The 20,632-nt window shown below is 35.1% G+C and overlaps 1 protein-coding gene and 1 long non-coding RNA gene across 3 annotated transcripts in view; both read left to right on the forward strand.

Moving 5' to 3' along the window:
* LOC129953850 (protein pellino) overlaps positions 1–20,632 on the forward strand; it is a 156,811-nt gene that overhangs the window by 32,688 nt on the left and 103,491 nt on the right. The gene's annotated exons all lie outside the window — the stretch shown is intronic.
* On the forward strand, positions 14,488–15,884 carry LOC129953851 (uncharacterized). Its single transcript, XR_008782605.1, has 3 exons — positions 14,488–15,253; positions 15,361–15,671; positions 15,744–15,884. It is a non-coding gene; the product is annotated as an uncharacterized LOC129953851 (long non-coding RNA).

A 20,632-nucleotide genomic window follows, 5' to 3' on the forward strand; every position in this document is an offset into this window, starting at 1 on the left:
AACTTTTTTTTTTGTTTGTATTTTTGGACTTCCTGTGCACACAGAAGAGATAGCGTGGTGGTTGTTTTTTCAAACATCCATCATAGTTTTTGTTGTTTTTGTATGTATATCTTATATATGTGTGATATTCGGTTTTTTGTATATTAATTTCTTTGTGCGAAATTTCATGGTGAGGCAAGTTGTAACGTTTTTGCGGGGTAAATAGTAACATGTTAAAACTTACCCCTCGATTGTTCTTTTACTGATCGTTGTGATCGCTCAAGATGCCTGGATGCGAAATAACTCCGGAAAGCAATGACAGTGCATGATATTCCGTCAATCGTAATCAAAGCTCTGCCCTTAGCCCTGAATCCGACAAACATACAAAATGGATTTAAGAAGATTGGAATCGTTCCCCTGAACGAATACATTTTTCAGGATCATGATTTCTTGTCGGCGTTTGTAACTGATCGGCCAAATCCAACAGAATCTGATAACACACTTCCTTGTGTGGAACAACAAGCTGAAACAGGAGGAGCCATTTACGAGGAGCAACCTGACCAAACATTACCTGCAGTGGCACAGTCTTCAGTTACTGAACCTGTTTTATCATTGGACCCTGTTCCGATACCTACATGTTCACCGGGACCATCCGGATTCGAACTACAAATAAATAATTTCCCACCCGATCATATAAGGCCTTTACTAAAGGCAGGGCAGCGAAAAAAAAATATAACTCGTATGGTTAGAAAAACGGCAATTTTGACGGATATACCCGAGAAAGCAGCCATTTTGGAGGAAAGAAACAAAGTTCTGACCGAAAAAAGAACCAAGAACGCAGATAAAAAGGGGCCTAGGAAAAAACAAAAATAACAGTTGACGAAAAAGGTAGGTAGCCTCTCCATTAGAAGATGATGATGACCAACAAAGTTTGTATCTCGTTTATTGTGGGGCATTTTCTGAAAGCTTGCCAGGGGAAAATTGCCCCCACCAAGTGCGTAAAAAGATCTCTTCGTGTATACGTATGCCTCAACTGTGACACAGATACAGATTCTTCTTCCCAATCCTATATTTTTTGATGAAAGAATTGTGATTTTTTATTTTTTTGTTTTGAACTTATTTTTTTTTTAATTCAAACTAGGGCTGCTTTTTTACAAAACATATTTAAATAATATATTTTCCTTAGCATAAGTTTTATATAATTGAATTAAGAGTTATGTTTTTTTTTATCAGATTTTAATAAAATAATAATGTTCATAAAAAATATTTCTTAGTTTTTTATAATTCGTGTTACAACTTACCCCTACTTATGTTACAACTAGCCCCATGTGGGGGTAAGTTGAAACAACACGTTTTTTTTTTTCAATGTAATATCTTGACATCTTTCGAGCATTCTTTTTTTAAATTTGTGTGTGGATCTTGTAGCTGAAACATTGTTTTTAAATTTAAAAAAGTTTTGGCAGACTTATTTTCAAAATATTAGGACCTACAGAGGTTTTCGTATAAAGTGTTACTTTAAGCCCCACTCTCCCCTACGCAACATATAGCTATCCATGTGAAAAACAATGATTTTCTAAATATAAACGAAAGGCGCAGAATGTGCTGTACGACCGCCATCTAGAAGCGTTGCCGCAATTCCAGATGATGCTAACGCTAAAGCTATGTCACATCTTGATCGAATAGTGGCCAAAATCAATGAACTGACAAATGTTTTCCCTGTTCCTCCAAGTGCGTTCAGGATGAATAGACCACGAGTATTATTGTCCACCGCTTGCATTAATGTTTCGTATACTTGTTTTTGCTGTTCATTCAGCAACGGCTGGATTTTGTCTGCTATAAACCTCACGGCGCCTGAGACTTTTCCAACGAATACAAAACCGTAGAAATCGGTTTGTGCGTTCTGGAGTTAGAGTGTCAGGAAAGAAAATCCGACTTATTTTTATGTCGTAGATATATGTAGGCTTGGAGGGTAGTAAAGTTTGATGCTTTTTTAACTTCCCCTAGGAAGTTATTGTAATAAGTCCGATTTGTCAAATTGAAAATTTTGACATTTCTCGACGTTTCAAGGTCCCTAGAGTCAAAATAGAAATTAGAAAGATGTCTGTGCGTGCTTGTGTGCGTATGTACGTCGTCCATAGCTCAAGAACCAGAAGAGATATCGACTTCAAATAAATTTTGTTATACAGATAATAAGGCAGAAAGGTGCTGAAAGGGCTCTCAAGAAAATTGCGTGGGTTGTTTTTTTACCATAGCAGTTTGAAAAAAAGGTGAAAATGTTGGTTAACCCTAAATATCTTACCAACCAAAAACGCTCGAGATTTGAATTAAATTTTATATAATATATTGTAACTTGATACCAAACAGGTATATTTTTGAAAAAAAAAATCAATATAACGTTTTTTTTTATAATTCAATAAAACTGAAATAAAATGTGTCACTTCCAAAATTTTACGACTGAAATATGATTTCATCTCTAAAACAATTTTGTGCAACGAAGAATAATGTTTTTGACATCTGATAAAATTTTGAGAAAAATCTGATTGACAGTTTTTTTTTTATAAAAGTTCGTAAAAATTGAATATCGATTCAAACATCTTTTCAAAAACTTGAAATTTTGGCTTCATGCTTGTTTTATCTTATAAGAAATATTGTTTTCAACATTTTGATAAATGTTGAAAAAAATCGAATCAACAGTTTTCTTACAAAAAATTAAAAACCGAAAAAAAATTAACAAAAGTTGGTAAAAAATGATTTTCGACTCAAATATCTTTTAAAAACTTTGAGATAATAGCTTCTAACTATTTTTTTCTTATAAGAATTATTGTTTTTAACATTAGGACACATTTTGAGAAAAATCGAATTGACAGTTTTTTTTACAAAAAATAAAAACCTAAAAAAAATGTATAAAAGTTTGTAAACAATGATTTTCGACTCAAATATCTCTTCAAAAATTTTAAATATTTTCTTCAAACTAATTTTATCTTATAAGAAATATTGTTTTCAAGACTTGGTAAAATTTAAAAAAAAATTCCAATTGACAGTTTTTTTTACAAAAAATAAAACTCTAAAAAAAAAACAATACTAAAACTTGGTAAAAATTTACTTTCGGCTCAAATAGCTTTTCAAAAATTAAAAATATTGGCTTCAAACTTTTTTTATTTCACAGAAAATATTGTTTCCGATATTCAGTAATTTTTATATAAAAATCCAACAGTCCGTTTTTTCATAAAAAATAAAATCAACAAAAAATAGTACGCAAATTTGGTAAAACTTGATACGAGTACATATAGACAAACTTTTAAGCAAGACAAATCGACAGACGGGATGGGAAGTTATCAGTGTGGGTCGCATCCCAGCTTCTTTTTATAATATTCGTTTTAATAAGTAAAGTGCAATAACTCTTTCACTACATGAGAGATTAAGTCGTACTGCCATGTAAACAAAAGTTGCATTTCTTGAGGCCTTTCATACGCTGTAGGTCTTAAAAATTTACAGCAAATTGTGGAAACTGCCGATTCTAATTTTAAAAATTGTAAAAGATATTTTAGTGAAAATACTGGTATTTTGTTAACAATGAATTTTTATAACACAACTACTACTCGTAGCAATTCGTCAAAGTTGACCAAAGTTCCCGACAGTCAAATTAACTCCACTAGTCAAAATTGGAAGTAAAATGGTCCTAAAATCATCAAAATAAAAGAAGATTGCTGGAATAAACCAGTTTTAATTTTATAATTAATTAACAAGAATAATGTTACTGCTAAGTTTTCGGAACATTTTTTTCGTCCACACTGTTTCAAAAAAGGAAGCCAAATTAAAATTACCTACCATCACCCAAATGATGTTTTGAAGTGCGTCATCTCAAAACTTATACCACCAAAATGAAAACAACAAAAAAACAAACAAATTATTCAACATCCAAATGTGAATGAATCTAACTCACGATTTTGGATTTTGAAAGGTCTGCGCTCAACCGTTAATTACCTGGTTTATTGACCTTATCGTAAATTATTATAATGTACAATTTTGAATGAAATTATTGTTTTATTTCATGGGCTAAAGTATTCTTAAAAATATTAAATTATGATATTAATTTCTGTGTGAATGTTAACAAAAGTATTCAGCTATTTCATTATCAATTAAGAAAAGCCTCGTTTTTGTAATAAGTTTGTAATTTTTTTTAAACTATTCGAATGTACTTAGCTGTGTTTTTGTTTTGTATTCTGAAGTTTTGTAAGAATTTAAATCTAAACAACTCATTAACAAGTTGTTTATTTTTTGAACTAATCGTGTGACCTAAAGAAAAAAGTTTTTTTTTTCTTAATCCAAATGTTTACTCAAAGAACTTAATGTTAGATAAATACCATAGATAAACAATTCATAATGTATCTCTACTTTATATACATAATTCATTAAGAGAACTTTTGTATTTACACTTGGCAAATATTTATACGTACTCGTAATTTAGAGAAGAGTCCCTTCCGGTTTATACTCCGAGTCACAGTTCACAGAATGAAATTTAATCTTCCTCTCGATGTCTCTATTTTATAATAAGTCTTAAACAAATACAAATTTTAAAAAATTGTTTGTTAGAGCAATATTTTTCTTTTTTTTTTTGTGTGAGGTTTAAGGTGCGCATTCCGTACACCTCAAGCATCTGTTCAAAACTTCAAGTAATGATGACCGCCTTTTTTCTTTGTGTGTATAGATTATAAAGGGTGATTTCTTTGAGGTTAGGATTTTCATGCATTAGTATTTGACAGATCACGCGGGATTTCAGACATGGTATCAAAGAGAAAGATGCTCAGTATGCTTTGACATTTCATCATGAATAGACTTACTAACGAGCAACCCTTGCAAATCATTGAATTTTATTACCAAAATCAGTGTTCGGTTCGAAATGTGTTTCGCGCTTTACGTCCGATTTATGGTCTACATAATCGACCAAGTGAGCAAACAATTAATGCGATTGTGACCAAGTTTCGCACTCAGTTTACTTTATTGGACATTAAACCAACCACACGAATGCGTACAGTGCGTACAGAAGAGAATATTGCGTCTGTTTCTGAGAGTGTTGCTGAAGACCGTGAAATGTCGATTCGTCGCCGTTCGCAGCAATTGGGTTTGTGTTATTCGAACACATGGAAGATTTTACGCAAAGATCTTGGTGTAAAACCGTATAAAATACAGCTCGTGCAAGAACTGAAGCCGAACGACCTGCCACAACGTCGAATTTTCAGTGAATGGGCCCTAGAAAAGTTGGCAGAAAATCCGCTTTTTTATCGACACATTTTGTTCAGCGATGAGGCTCATTTCTGGTTGAATGGCTACGTAAATAAGCAAAATTGCCACATTTGGAGTGAAGAGCAACCAGAAGCCGTTCAAGAACTGCCCATGCATGTGGTTTGTACGCTGGTGGAATCATTGGACCGTATTTTTTCAAAGATGCTGTTGGACGCAACGTTACGGTGAATGGCGATCGCTATCGTTCAATGCTAACAAACTTTTTGTTGCCAAAAATGAAGAACTGAACTTGGTTGACATGTGGTTTCAACAAGATGGCGCTACATGCCACACAGCTCGCGATTCTATGGCCATTTTGAGGGAAAACTTCGGAGAACAATTCATCTCAAGGAATGGACCGGTAAGTTGGCCACCAAGATCATGCGATTTGACGCCTTTAGACTATTTTTTGTGGGGCTACGTCAAGTCTAAAGTCTACACAAATAAGCCAGCAACTATTCCAGCTTTGGAAGACAACATTTCCGAAGAAATTCGGGCTATTCCGTCCGAAATGCTCGAAAAAGTTACCCAAAATTGGACTTTCCGAATGGACCACCTAAGACGCAGCCGCGGTCAACATTTAAATGAAATTATCTTCAAAAAGTAAATGTCATGAACCAATCTAACGTTTCAAATAAATAATCGATGAGATTTTGCAAATTGTATGGTTTTTTTTTTTTTTAAGTTCTCAAGCTCTTAAAAAATCACCGTTTACGTCTCGAAGTTTAACTCTTGTTTCGAAATTTCGTCTCAAGCTAACTTTTATCAGTTAAATTGTTGCCTTTTGTTTATCAGTGATAATTATATTTGTTTAAGTTTTTGTTTTGTTTTTCAATTTTATATTAAATTTTATTTTTTTGTGTTCATGATTTAGATAACTTCAAGACTGTTTGGCCTTCATCTTAATTATATGTAAACAAAGATATAAAACTTTAAACGCAAACAACAAATGATAATAAAAATGCATCATTATTTTGAGATGAGAAATGAAAACACTGGCGGGCGTTATTAAATACAGTCGACTCCCTCTAAGTCAAATTTCCCTCTAACTCGAATTGTTTTGCCATATTTTTGCATTCCCCTCAATTTTTCATACAAAAACCATCCTCTTAGTCGAAATTCCTTCTAACTCGAATAAATTCTTTAGAGTCTTGGACTATTTCCAATCCCTTTTAGTCGTGTGCAATAAGCTTTTCTTGTTGGTCGAAACAGTTTTTAGTTTAAAGATCGTGGAATGTATCTGTGAAGTTCTCTGGCTTCAGTGTGTAAGTGTATTGGAAATCTATTTAAAAAAATTGTAGCGTACAGTGACGTACCAGTTACACTTAAGCCATTTGGCAGATGTTTGGATTATGCTTGTGTGTGGTTCTATTCCAATTGGAACTCGGTTAACAGTTATTCTTATTCTTAGGTACGAAATTAAAAAAAGCAAATTGATTACTTTACAATTCATGTTCTACAGAGCTGCTGTAGTTGTATTCTGAGCAGGCTGGTAGTTTGACGAGTCATGTTATATGGGAGGTATTTAATAGAAAGGATTTTTGGTAACTTTTTTTAAACAGATTTGCTATCAGCTTTTAAATACCTACGTACATACGTTAAGTTGCAACAGAAAATTATAACACAAAATTTGGCTTTTGAAGGACTTCATTGTTAGGTTTGTAGGTAATGCATTCTTCATGAGAGGGAGTTCCTTATTTCTTACAAAGGATAACCAACTTTTCAGATAAATTATGGCCCAAAGAAAATTGCATACATTAGATCTTGCCACGAAGATTCGCTTGGTTGAAGAAATTAAGAAGGGACATCAAAATAAAAAGAAAAGAGCTGAAGATTTTGGCATTCTCAACAATACACTATCATCGATATGGGCTGGTTGTGCTAACATCAAGGGTCAGGTTAAAAAAAATTGACAAAACTGTTTTCAAATGGTTCGAAAGTATTCGGGGCAATTCATTACCAGTTAGCGGTCCAATCTTAAAAAAAACAAGCGCTAAAATATGCAGGCAGCTTAGGTTTTCCTAATTTCAAGGCAAGCGATGGTTAGCTGACCAGATTTAAAAGCAAACATAGTATCCTTGGGAAAGTTTTGTCTGGTGAAAGTGCTTCTGTTGATAAGACTAAGGTCGATAAATGGAAACAACAAATCCCAGAGGTTCCCAGTGGATTCAAACCGGATGACATATTTAATGTTGATGAAACGGAAATTTTTTTTCAAATGTTTGCTGACACGTACCTTGGCTTTTAAAGGAGAAAAATGTTTTGGAAGTAAACACAGTAAAGAAAGAGTGACATGCCTTGCGGGATCCAACATGACTGGATCGGAAAAGCTTAAGATTTTAATAATCGGAAAGAGCAAAAATCCGTGCTAAATAAATAATAAAATTAAATCTTTGCCGGTTGATTATGTAACCAACCAACGTTCTTTGATGACGGCAGATCTTTTAACGAATTGGCTTTTGCAGCTAGATGCAAAGTTTTGGAAGATCAAAGCGCAAGGTGTTGTTTGTCATCGATAACTGCCCGGCTCACCCAAAACAAATTAAGGATAAATTAAAATTTATAAAACTTTAGTATTTTCCACCTAACATGACCTCAATAGTGCAACCGATGGATCCAAATCCAAAATTTTAAAGTTCACTATAAACGCCGTATTTTAACCACCATCTTAAAGGTTTGGGAAAGTAAAAAAGCGGACTATAAAATAACTGCTCGATTGTGTACGCGAAGTTTCGAAGGCGTAGATGCAGGATGTAAATCCGTTGACAATAGAGAACTGTTTCAAAAAAGCCGGCTTCAAGGAGGATAAATGGGATGATGAAGATGATGTTCCACTTAACCACCTCATATGTGTAACCGAAGACGCAAATCAAATCGAGAGGATCTGGAACAGGCTAACTGAAGCTGATTACAATATTGAAGGCTTGAATTGGAGGGATTATGTGGAAGTCGATGACGGTATTGTGGCCACAGAAATACCTGAACGCGAATCAATTCTGGAATCAGTAATCATAAATCATTCTGCTGCTGCTAACTATGATGATAGTGGAGCTGAAGATGAAGAAGAAGAAGTCGAATTCGAAACAATAAATATTGAAGTGCCAGAAAAGAATGAAATCGATAATGCAATTGGAACATTGCAATCTGCGATTGAAATGACAGAAAATGTACCGGTTGAGGTTCAACACTTCCTTTTCAAATAAGAGTCATTTTTTAAGTGAACACTCCAGCCACTTTGATGCATCAATCAAAAATTAAAATTTTTTTTAATTCATTTTGTTAAAACACTAACTAAACTTGACAAGGTATAAGAATGAATTACTAGAAGCTTCTGTTTATTTATTTATTTTTTGTTATCCTTTTTTATATTCAATAAATGCTTTTAAGCAAAAAAAATATTAATCTCTCTAACTCGAATTTTTCAAAAACTCCCTCTAACTCGAACTAATTTTAACTTCCCGTGAAAATTCGACTAAGAGGGAGTCGACTGTATTATGTAAATTTTGTAATCGACTGAAAACAATAGAAAACCTGCAAACAGCTGTGTTCTGGGACCAGATAAAATTTTGTAAAACTAAATTTTGTTTAACTCTAAAGTGCGAAAGCGTTATTTCAAATTGATCGGGCGGCGCACAGTGGCCCGTTTTGACTTTTTTGGTTGCAAAAATCATATCTCCTAAACGTATAAAGATATTGCTTTAATTTTTTTTATCTTGAAGGAAATTTCCAAGTCTATTGTGACTTTCCAAAAAAAATGTTTACAGGGTGCTTCAAAAATTTGTTTTTAGTTTTATTTGTACTTTATTTCATCAATTAGAGAATTTTAATCTCTTACAGACTTATTAAATACAAATATAATATTTACATGTTTGTAGGTGGGTATATAATATATACAAAAAATAGATTAAAAATTTTGTATGTATTAGACAATAAATAAATAGCTTAACAGTGAAACATCGCATAGGTATTACAAGATAAATAATAAGTTAATAATAAAACATATTTCGAAAACATCTTTAATAACATTTAAATTTGGCTAAGAATAATAGATTTGAAAGCATCTCTTGTACAATTTAACATGAAATTAATTCTTACGCATAATACATTAGCTTCTCTGATGCAACGGGTGATAGGCTCATTGCGCCCATATTTTCTCTGATGGAAGTGTTCATAAATTAAAAATCTTTCGCTTGTAGCTCTTGAGGGAGTATTTCCTTCATAGAATAAATCTATAAGCGGAGGACATTTTATATTTCTAGTTATTATATCCCTGACAAACATTATCGAAAAATATTTCCGCGGAGTTTCTAGATATTTCATTCCAAATAATAAGCATCTGGTTTCGTAGGAAGGTCTTCTCCATCTCGATTTAAAAAAAGCATATCTTCTAAAGTTTCTCTGAACATTTTCTATCCTTTTTGATGAATTTGAATAATATTCCAAACTGTACAGCAGTATTCCAGCACAGATCTAACCAATGAGTTATACAACGATATAAGAGTATATGAATCATTTAACTGTCTTGACACCAAGTTGCCAAACTATGCAAGTCGGATAACAAAAGACAACAGTCAGAATTGCAGGAAATCCTTCGGTAAAGTTTAATATCATCTGCGAAATCAAGACAGGATGAGTTTTTAAAGAAAGTGGAAATATCATTGACAAACAGTAGAAATAAGAGTGGTCCCAAATGACTCCCTTGGAGGACACCCGATGGGACATCTATACCATCGGATTTATAATTTTTAATTTTAACAACTTGAACCCTACCAGTCAGATAAGATTCAATTCACATTAATATAGAAGAGTGAATAATGTGAATGAATGAGTGAATGAACAGAAAAGCTTGTGAATTAGAATTTTGTAATTAACTCCATCAAAAGGCTTTGTAAAATCGGTAAAGATGATGTCAGTTTGATAGCCTTTTTCCATGTTAGATATAATGGCATTCATCATAATCATTAAATTTGTCGATCTTGATTTACCTGCAACAAAACCATGCTGAAAGACCGACTTATTTTCATTTTCATGATTTTAAATCATATTTATTAAATTAAACATAATATGTTTGACTCTCTTAATCGATTATAAATCGCGAAACATAATTTTCAATTACATACACCAATAATAGTTATAACTAGCACCTAAAAATACTGTCAAGGACAGACATTTTTTTTTAAATATATGATCTTGTCATATATTGCCTTTGAAGGTTTTGTGAATATTAAAGGCTGAGAGTATTGTCGTCAGCGGTAATGCAATCAGAAGTTTAAGTCTGGAGTATGACTTATGAGGTATGAGAGTTGCACCCAATCAACAAAAAGGTTTAAAACAACGAAGAAGGGACTTAACAAAACTCAAGGCACGCATTTATGATAACAGAGTCTGATGGCAAACTCTATAAAATGCTTTAAAAATATCAAAGAGCTATAATCTTACTTTCTGCACAAAATGTTAAGATTTGGATATTGTTGAGAGAAATTAGCCATAAGATTACAAATGGATGTATTGCTGCGAAAGCCTTTCGTTCGTTAGGGAACTTTTAGTCTTCGTGATATTTTTTTTGATTTAACTAATTTAAAAAACAAAAACTAAATGAACGAATATTTTACAAAGAGCCATAATACCGCTCAAAATCACTTTATCCTAGATCAGTTATGTCCCTGGTCATAGATAGGTACAAATGGCAGACATAAGCAGCCCTTGCTGTGCGACTCCATTAGCTCTGGAAAGCACCATTTTAAAACCATTAACCCGGTACCCCTATGTACGGCAAAAGAATATTTTGTAACTGATTTATATAGAGAATTAAGCGTCGCATTTAGAAAGAAAATGAGGTCTTTGATTTTCATTTCGAACATTCTAGAACTGGACAGGGCAGGACAAAGAAAGTATATCACAATTTCCATGTTACTTACTTACTCAACCAACACGCGGCACCCGAAGAATTTTTCTCTCGAAGCATCCTAAGACGCTCTCATCTTTCTTTGACAGGGTCCCAGCCTCAGTGCCATAAATGAGAACCGGGATGATGAGTGTCTTATAGAAGGTGATTTTAAATGCTCCAGAGCAATTGCCTTCCAAGTCCAAAGAAGCAGCGATTTGCAAGAAAGAGTTATTCTTCGTTTGATTTCAGCGCTGGTGTCGTTGTCTGTGTTAATAGCGGTACCTAGGTAGACAAAGTCCTTAACTACCTCAAAGTTATAGCTGTCCATGGAGACGTTTTTTCCAAGACGTCGTCGTTCAGTGTCCTTTTTTGATGACAGCATATACTTGGTCTTGCCCTCATTGACCACTAAACCCATCTTCTTCGCTTCCGTCGCAATGCTCAAAAACGCTCCACTGACATCACGCTTTGATCTTCCAATTATGTCAATATCATCTGCGTATCCGAGTAAGTGGATAAACCTTTGGAAGATTGTGCCTTTAGTGTTGACGGTTGATTTTTGCACAATTCTTTCCAGAACCATGTTAAAGAAGTCGCATGACACTGCATCGCCTTGTCAAAACCCTTTTTTGACATCAAATGCATCGGAATGATCTTTTCCTACCTTGATAGAGCAGCGTGCATTCTCCATCGTCATTCTGGACAACGGATAAGTTTGATAGGGATGCCAAAACTAGACATTGCTCTGTAGAGTTCTTCCCTATAGATTCCGGAATACGCGGCTTTAAAATCGATAAAGAAATGTTGGGTACCGATATGAAGTGCATGGGTTTTTTCCAAAATCTGCCGTAGTAGTGTGAATATTTGGTCGATAGTGGAGTTTCCTGGTCTAAAGCCACACTGATAAGGACCTATCAGGTTGTTGACGAACTGCTTCAGACGTTCGCATAATACGGAGAGGATCTTATATGCAATGTTGAGGAGACTGATGCCTCTGTAGGTGGCGCATTTTAGAGGGCCTCCTTTTTATGTATCGGGCACACTATGCTGAGATTCCACTCATCGAACATGCTTTCTTCCGACCATATTTTTCAGATGAGTTGGTGCATGCTCCGTACCAAATCATCGCCTGCTGCTTTGAATAGTTCGGCAGCAATGCCGTCACCTCCAGCAGCTTTGTTTGACTTAAGTTTAGATATAGCTATCTTCACTTCGTCAAGGTCGGGTAGACGGAATTGTTGATCTGCGTCGCCGAGGTTGAGTGGTTCTATCTCCCTTACAGCGGAATTCGGTTCATCATCGCTATTTAATTGGGAGTGGTCTTTCCACATTCTCAATGTAGACGGCGGTTCTGCTACGATGTTCCCTTGATCGTCTTTACAGGGTTCGGTTCGTGGCTGGTACCTTTGGGAGGGTTTTTTACCTTTTGGTAAAATTTACGAACCTCATTCCTATTGTGACATCCCTCTATCTCTTCGATCGCTCGCTTCTCCTGCTCTCTTTTCTTCCATCTAAGAAGCCGGTGTTTCTGTCTCCTCTTCTGCTCGTAGAGCTCGTAAGCAGCTCTAATAATTCTGTGCAGCACCGTTTTGTATGCCTGCTGTTTCACTGCGTGCGTTTGCCGACATTCGTCGTCAAACCAGGGGTTCCGCTGTGGTGGCCGTGTGAAACCTAGCACCTCAGAGGCGGCATATTTGATGGCTGCAAAGCACTGGTTTTCAATGCTTAATGCAGGCAGCATAGGACTCCTTAAGAGGTTATTAGAGACTTTATCGGAAAGGACATGACAGTCTCTTGCGATTGCAGCCGTTTAACGTCGAATCTTCTCACAATACTTCCTTGTTTTGGCTTGGATCGGGATATCCGTAGCCGTACCTTGGCTACAACGAGGTAATGGTCCTGTATACTCAAGAAGTGTCGTGCGTCGATCGCAATGTGGTCAATCTGGTTGACGGTTGATTGATCAGGAGATTTCCATGTCTCCTGATCAGCCTGAATCCGTTGTCGGAGGTAGTGTCGTGCAGGCTGTATCTCCCGATTGTGCCACCAAAGATGTCTTCTCTTTCTAGCTTGACGGTAAAATCTTCTAAGATAATTTTAATGTCATAGTCAGGGCACTGCTCATAAGTCTCGTCCAAGAGCTCAAGGAATATGTCTTTGGTGTCTTCATCTTTCTCCTCTGTTGGGGTGCGCATATAAGGCTTATGTTGGCGAATTTAGCCTTGATGCGTATGGTCATGAGGCGCTCGCTCACACTGTTGAAACTCAAGACTTTTTGCCTGAGTCTAGTTCCAACAACAAATCCACACCCAAATAGACGCTTCCGCTAATTGTTCGGCTGCACGTGGTCTGTTAACGTACAGATCCGAAGTCTTATTTCGTTTGCGTGGGTTGTCAACAGTGAATCCGTCCGTATCCGAGGCTTGTTTGTGCTTCGCAACTAAAGGTATTGTTTACGTGGTCAGGAAGTCACCCCGACGCCCCAACCCCTAACCTGGAGGGCCAGATCCTTAGTATAACTCCAAAAACGGGGAGCCGGATAAACCGCTCCTTACAGGCCTGGGCTCCGTATATGTCGAAGAAGCCCTATAAGGTGTTCACTAAGTAGTTCCTTACCTTACTGGAACTGTAGACGCCACCGTTGATTCCATCTCGAGACTTCGTCCGCTGCCGCTTGGATAAGGAGAGGTGCCTCAGTGGAAACACCCCTCCCCCCTCTCCATTTTCCATGTTGGTCTTCGTAAATACAACAATGAGTGTTATGAGGGATATCCAACTTTGCTGCATGCTATCCTCCTTTCGGCCAGTGCCCGGTATGCTTCAGTATACATAAAAGTTCGATAAAACGGTTTTTGATATACATAGGTAGACCATATCTTTTTAGATGTAATACAATCCGTTTGACTGTTACACCTGTGGTTGGATTCTGTCAGAAAAATTAGAAAATTTAGCTTTTCATAGCTCCGAGAGGATTATTTACTCTTTTCGCAAGTGAGCTATGAACGGCCGATCCTTACCGGATCAACTCATCAGCCCCTTCATTTCCATCAATGCTACTATGACCTGAAACCCAAATAACATTGACACGGAGGTAGTGTTTAGCAGAATTGATCCAAATTACAAAATATGTCGTACAACGCCTGTGTACGTCTACAAAAAACAACCTTCTTAACTTGATCTTTAATGTTAAATTTCCAGTGGGTCATATAAGACCCGCAACTTAGCTGGATCCAGTAACCGTGACTCTGAAAGAGTGATACAAAAAATTATAATGATCTGAATCTCAAGTCCAGTCGCAAGAATACCTCTTACAGCAGTTTCACATAGCCATGGTCAATGTCCCGAAACTTCCAACAAATTATAGTCGCTTTAAACTTTATTTTAATAACCCAAAACTCGAAACTCATCCAGTTGTCAGTGTCCACAATTAAATCCGAACCTTCCCAACTGTAATACCAATTGAATAGATATTCCTCTCAAGTTGGTGTCATTCTCATCACTGTAAAGATGACGAATTCAGTTCATGTCAAATGACCCTCCATAGGGATTAGAACATGAATAAAATTGTTGACACACAAAACAGATGACGTTTGGACATACGGGTGGACGGACGGACTCTCAGACTCAGCAGTGTTATGAATTCACGTTAATTCCCAGTAATTTGAGGCGACATTTAACCATATGTGAAGTGAACAACCCAACCAGCTGAGCAAGCAGCAATGACCCACCGACAGACGACGACTGACCAACCGAGCGACAACGTGCTTCAAAATGCTGACGCTGAGTGCTGATGCTTGTTGTTTTTATTCGTGATGTGATGAACATATGTCTGAGCTGTGTTTACTGAGAAGGAGAACCGGCTGGCTGGGGGCATGGCAGCAAGTTTTGATGAGTCTGCAATAATTTCATTACGCTTATGATGGCAAGGACGCCGCCGCCGGCCGCAGCACATTAAATACCCGCGTGCGATATTGGACAAGCCAGCGGACTGAGATGGCAATCGCGGCGTATCTTATAAATTACAATTCTATGTTTTATTTATACTTTGGTGGTCTCTAAATGAGGTGTTGCATCAGGGGAGGGACGGCACTGTGCCTGAATGGAGTTGAGTTTTTGAAAAAAAAAACGAATCATTTTATTTTTTAAGTTTTTTCTCTTTTGCATATTTTATTATGATGTCATGTTGGAAACTCTTGTGACCGTTGATTCAGTTTGAATTATGTACAACTTTAATCACAATTCAACATGCAATTGAGTGAGTGGCAGTGGCAGTGGCAGTGGCGGGGAAGTGAAGTAGTGGATTGGATTCGGCTGGAGTGATGTGAATGTGAAGTAAAGTGCCCATGGTAGAGAAAAACCGTGATAAAGAAGGGAGTTGCGACTGCGAGTGTAAAATGTTGTTAAAAAAGGGGGGAGGTGTGTATTTTGTCGTTGGCGTGGTGGTATAGTGTCATGGCGGCATCAACGACAACGACGACCAACGGCGGCGCACGAAGTAGCTGCTGCAGCTCATGGAATTGATGTAATTTCCTTTCCTGGGAGTTCAGTTTTTGTAATTCATAGCAATATTATATTTTTTATTTTTTATGTGCAGCTGGTAAGTGTAATGCCGAAAGTTTACCTATACGAAGATACTTTTATGGGCGCTGGGTAATCGCTTTTGGCGGTGCACAATGCACATGTCATGGAAGAGGTTTTGCATTTAAATTTTATAGATGAAAATAACTACCTTAGCTGTTTCTTTTTTTTTTTATTACTTTCAATTTTTGATGTGTTATAAAACTTAAATATGTATACAAATAAAAACTTTCGGCTTGTTAAGGTTTAGTACCCATGAGGAGTCAATTTATTATTTTTTTTTAAAGTTTACTGGTCATTCAAAATTGAACGATGTGTATTTTTTTTCCAAAGGAATACAAAATTGATTGATATGATGAACAAGGTTTGAAGAAATAGATACATATGTAGATAGATAGTTTCTTTATTTTAAGATATAAATTATTAACAAATGTTTTTCATGAACTCCCTACCACAGATCTGAGCTTATTGACGTTATTTGATAAAATTATAATAGGGGAATTCACGATCTAGTGCAGTGTTTCCTAACCTTTTTTCTGCTATGTCCCACCGGAACCTTTCCAAAATCTTCATGTCCCCCTTACATTTTAAATATAGACCTCAACAATTTTGAACATACAAACATCTGAAAAGTTGAATTAAGAAATCCATAGAAAATAAGTAAACACAGTAAGATTGTTTTCAAAACATATAATCTAAAACTGAAATTCAAGTAGTAAAAAATAATTTAATAGTAATGTTTTGTTTAAATTTAGTGAGATCCTTGCGTTTGATGCCTTCTGCAAATGGATTTTATGTCAGGTTCAAGTTTAGACAGCTTCAATCTCAAGTCTCCTCGTTTTGTTATGAAGAAGAAAAAAGTAATAACAGTTCTCTAGCATATTTGGTTGTATTGGGGTATTTGATTTCGGTTTCTTTAGAAAGCCATGCCAAGGTTCCTTTTATGTCGAATAAAGGTTTAATTGACTCATCATTTTGTATTTCAGCGAGTTCTTCTTGATATTGTACATTTGAAATATCAGAAAGATTCATTAGCATTGGTTGCATCATCCAAGTTGGGAAATCAATTTCTTCCAAATCAAAAAATCTTTCTTTTAAATCAGCCGATAAATTTTTCAGATGATCGACAATTACTTCACATTTTTGGAGCCAAGGAAACTTTTCAAAATTTTTGTTGTAAATATATGTCTGACATAATTCAATAAAGGTAACGAACCCAAATATCTTCGTTTTTGCTTCAACGAGAGTTTTATTAAATTTAGTAAATAACTCACAAATGCTTTACCATCAATCATCAGATTTTTCATTTCTGGTTTGTCGTTTAAAAAATCACTAAGAGTATCAAAAAGTTCCATAAATCTGTTCAAGCAGTTCCCTTTCGAGAGCCATCTTACTTCAGTGTGAAGTATAAGTCTTACATAATCCTCATTTTGTTCTTCACAAAAAAGCTTAAAAAGACGTTCACATTTGGCATTTGCTTTAATAGAATTGATACACTTTATAACAGAATTTAGAACTTCATGCAGAACAGGTGAAATGTTTTTGGCTGCCAAGTTTTCCCTGTGAATAACACAATGGACAAGAAGCATTTTTGGGTTCTCATCTTTCATCAATTTTAAGCAACCATTTTTCTTCCCCATCATATTAGAAACACCATCTGCAGCGCAAGATGATATATTTTTCAGGGATATATTATTGAATTCTAAGTGATCTTTAAGCCTACTAAATATATCTTTAGCAGTAGTGATGCTTTCTAAAGATTTGCAGAACAGCATTTCTTCATGAAAATCACATTCGTCAATATATCTTACATAAGTTAAAAGTACGGCCTTACTCTGTCTTAAAGTAGATTCATCCATTTGCAAAGAGAAATTTCTTGTTTTTAGTTTTTCAACGAGTTGCCTTTCAATATCCTCACTCATTTTATCTATTCTTCTGCAAACAGTATTGTTACTTAGTGGCATATTTTGAACGTCTTTGTCACCTTTTTCCAGAACTGTCTTCAGAAATGTTGATATTGATGGTTTAATTAAATTCTCTCCTATGGTATGACTTTTTCCAGATTTAGCGATGAGTAAAGAAATTTGGTAACTTGCCTCAAGAGTACGATTGATATTTCCATGTTGAGTAGTAAAAAGGGACTTAACTGTTCTTCTTTTTTCAAAATTTGCCTTCATAGTTTGGAAGAAATTTAAATTTGAATTTATATGGGCTTTATGTTTCGCCTTTAAATCATTGATTCGTTGGTCAAGCATTGTTGGCATAAAAGACAAAAAGGGGAACGTTCATCATGAACAGCAGGTATGAAACCAAATTTTAAGTATTCCTCCGAATACTGGCGAATTTTTTTCTTGCTTGAACCACTCATTTCAATATGATCTATGGATCGAGGAAAAGAAATAAAATAATATATGTATGATTAAAATAAAAACGTGTATGTTTAAATGTACCTATCTATGGGGAATAACCAGGCTGATAAATCAAAGTGACAGAAAACAACTGATTCATATTTGAAGGAAAGTGTCATTGATTGAAGTAAAGTTGGTAACAGTTGACAAAATTGATGAATTACAGATCATGAGTGCGTTCAGAAATATATTTTCAAGGGTGGAAACACATAGAACCATAGATTTTTCGGAGAGAAGTCTAATGCAGCATAATTTTGAATTGCCCCCTATAAATCAAATTGCCCCCCTGTGGGGCGTGGGCCCCACGTTGGGAAAAACTGATCTAGTCCATTTAGTCTGGAAATTCGTGTCAGAGTAATAATAACGACCGATTAGCTAATATATTTCCTGTTCCTGTTGCTCAAACTCATCCTATGCATTATTCGTCCTGTTCTCTCTTCTATCATAATGCGGGGGGTATGAGATCCAAAGTAAGTGATTTTTGTGTTGCTGCTGTTGATTGCCCTTATTCTATTATTGCATTAACTGAAACTTGGCTGAGTGAAAATATAAACTCATCTGAATTGCTCAACACTGACTACGAAGTCTTTAGAAAAGATCGGTGCGAAACTGAAACTGGATTTAGCAGAGGGGGAGGAGTTTTCCTAGCTGTTCGCTCTTGTTTAAAAAGCAAACAAATTCAATTAAATTTTTCTTCTGGTTTGATAGAACAATTATGTGTTTGTGTTGAATTTTCTAAAACTGATTGTTTAAATAATAATAATAACAAAATTAATGTATATTTTTTGTCTCATATATTCCACCAAATTCAGATGCTCAAATGTATGAAAATCATGTCAATAATGTACAATTTCTTGCTAATAGCTTACATACAAATTCTTTTATTGTAGTCTTAGGTGACTTTAATTTAACAAATATCAAACGGATGTATTCTGAAGAAGATAAATGTATTTTTCCCTTCAATGTTAGTAAGGATTTCGAATATAACGTAACTGATTCTATGTATGCAATGAATCTTCAGCAAACAAATTGTATTTATAATTCCATTGGAAGAATGCTAGATCTAGTTTTTGTCCATCAAGATATTGAATGTTCCGTTGCTGAAGCTGAATTTTCACTCTTGAATGATAGTGTTCATCACAAAGCTTTACATATATCTTTTAATTTTGCCATTTTAAATCAAATTTCTGTTTCAAATTGTAATAAGTATGTATATGACTTTTCTAAAGCCGTGTCGTTAAATAACTATATTTACTCAGTTCCATGGGAAAATATTCTTTCAGCTCCTAGTCTTGAAATTACCTATAATGTTTTCTGTGAGGTGATAGAAATCGCTTTTTCTAAGTTTGTACCGGCCAAATTAATAAAAAAGCAAAATCGACCTATTTGGTTTAATAAACATCTTTTAAATTTAAAACGTGCAATGACAAACATGTACAAAAAGAGCAGAAAAGATGTTTCACTTCGAAGTAAATTTTGTCAATTAAGAAAAGAATATGAGTATTTGAAGAAATTTCTTCACAATCAATATCTTTGGTCGCTTGAGTCAAAAATCAAGCACAATTCTAAAGCATTCTGGACTTTTATTAATACAAAGAGAAAATCACTTGGCATTCCATCTGAAATGGAGCTAAATGGTGTTTTAAGTGATAACTTAAATGTTATAAGCAACATGTTTGCTTCTTTTTTTCCAGTCAAATTTTGTAAATCTTGATATTGAATGTACAAGTGTACCGTTATGTGATGCTATAACTGATATTGGTCATCTTACTATAACGGAAGAGGATATTCTAAAGGAATTATCTTTTCTTAAAAATTTGTAAGCTTGGACTTCTCAAGCCACTTCGTATTCTATTTAATAAATCTTTATGTTATGGTGAGTTCCTTGAAACTTGGAAGTGGTCTTTTATTAGTCCGATTCTTAAATCCGGCTCGAAAAAAGTAATTACAAATTATAGGCCCATTGCAAAGCTTCAGATAGTTCCAAAAATCTTTGAAGCTATTGTCAAAAATAAGTTGTATGCTGCGGTTTGTAATAATATATCTGATTTTCAGCATTATTTTTGTGAGCGGTAAATTCACAACTAAGAACTTGGTAATTTTTTCTAATGCCTGCCTGTCTGCCTTAGAGAATAGATATCAAGTTGACTTAATTTTTACTGATTTTTCCAAAGCTTTTGACAGCGTCCAACATAACATTCTGCTGCTGCTGAAGCTGCTGCTACAAATATCTCAGAAATTTCGAAAGACGATGACGCGATGGAAGATGTTTTCGATGATATTTCAATTGTAATGACTCACCGTAGATGAATATCGGATATTATTCCTAAATGTCATAAATGGCGTGACAATGTAAATACTATAACTATGATAGATGAAGCGAGATTTCGACAACTTCTTAGAATTGGAAGAGATCAATTTTCGAAATTGATAAACTTAATAAAAAATAATGTGGAGTTCAATAAGGCGCATTCGTGTTAGCAGTTTTCAATTGAAT

This window comes from Eupeodes corollae, chromosome 1 (genome assembly GCF_945859685.1).
Source record: "Eupeodes corollae chromosome 1, idEupCoro1.1, whole genome shotgun sequence".
In the NCBI taxonomy this organism is placed as follows: Eukaryota; Metazoa; Arthropoda; class Insecta; order Diptera; family Syrphidae; genus Eupeodes; species Eupeodes corollae.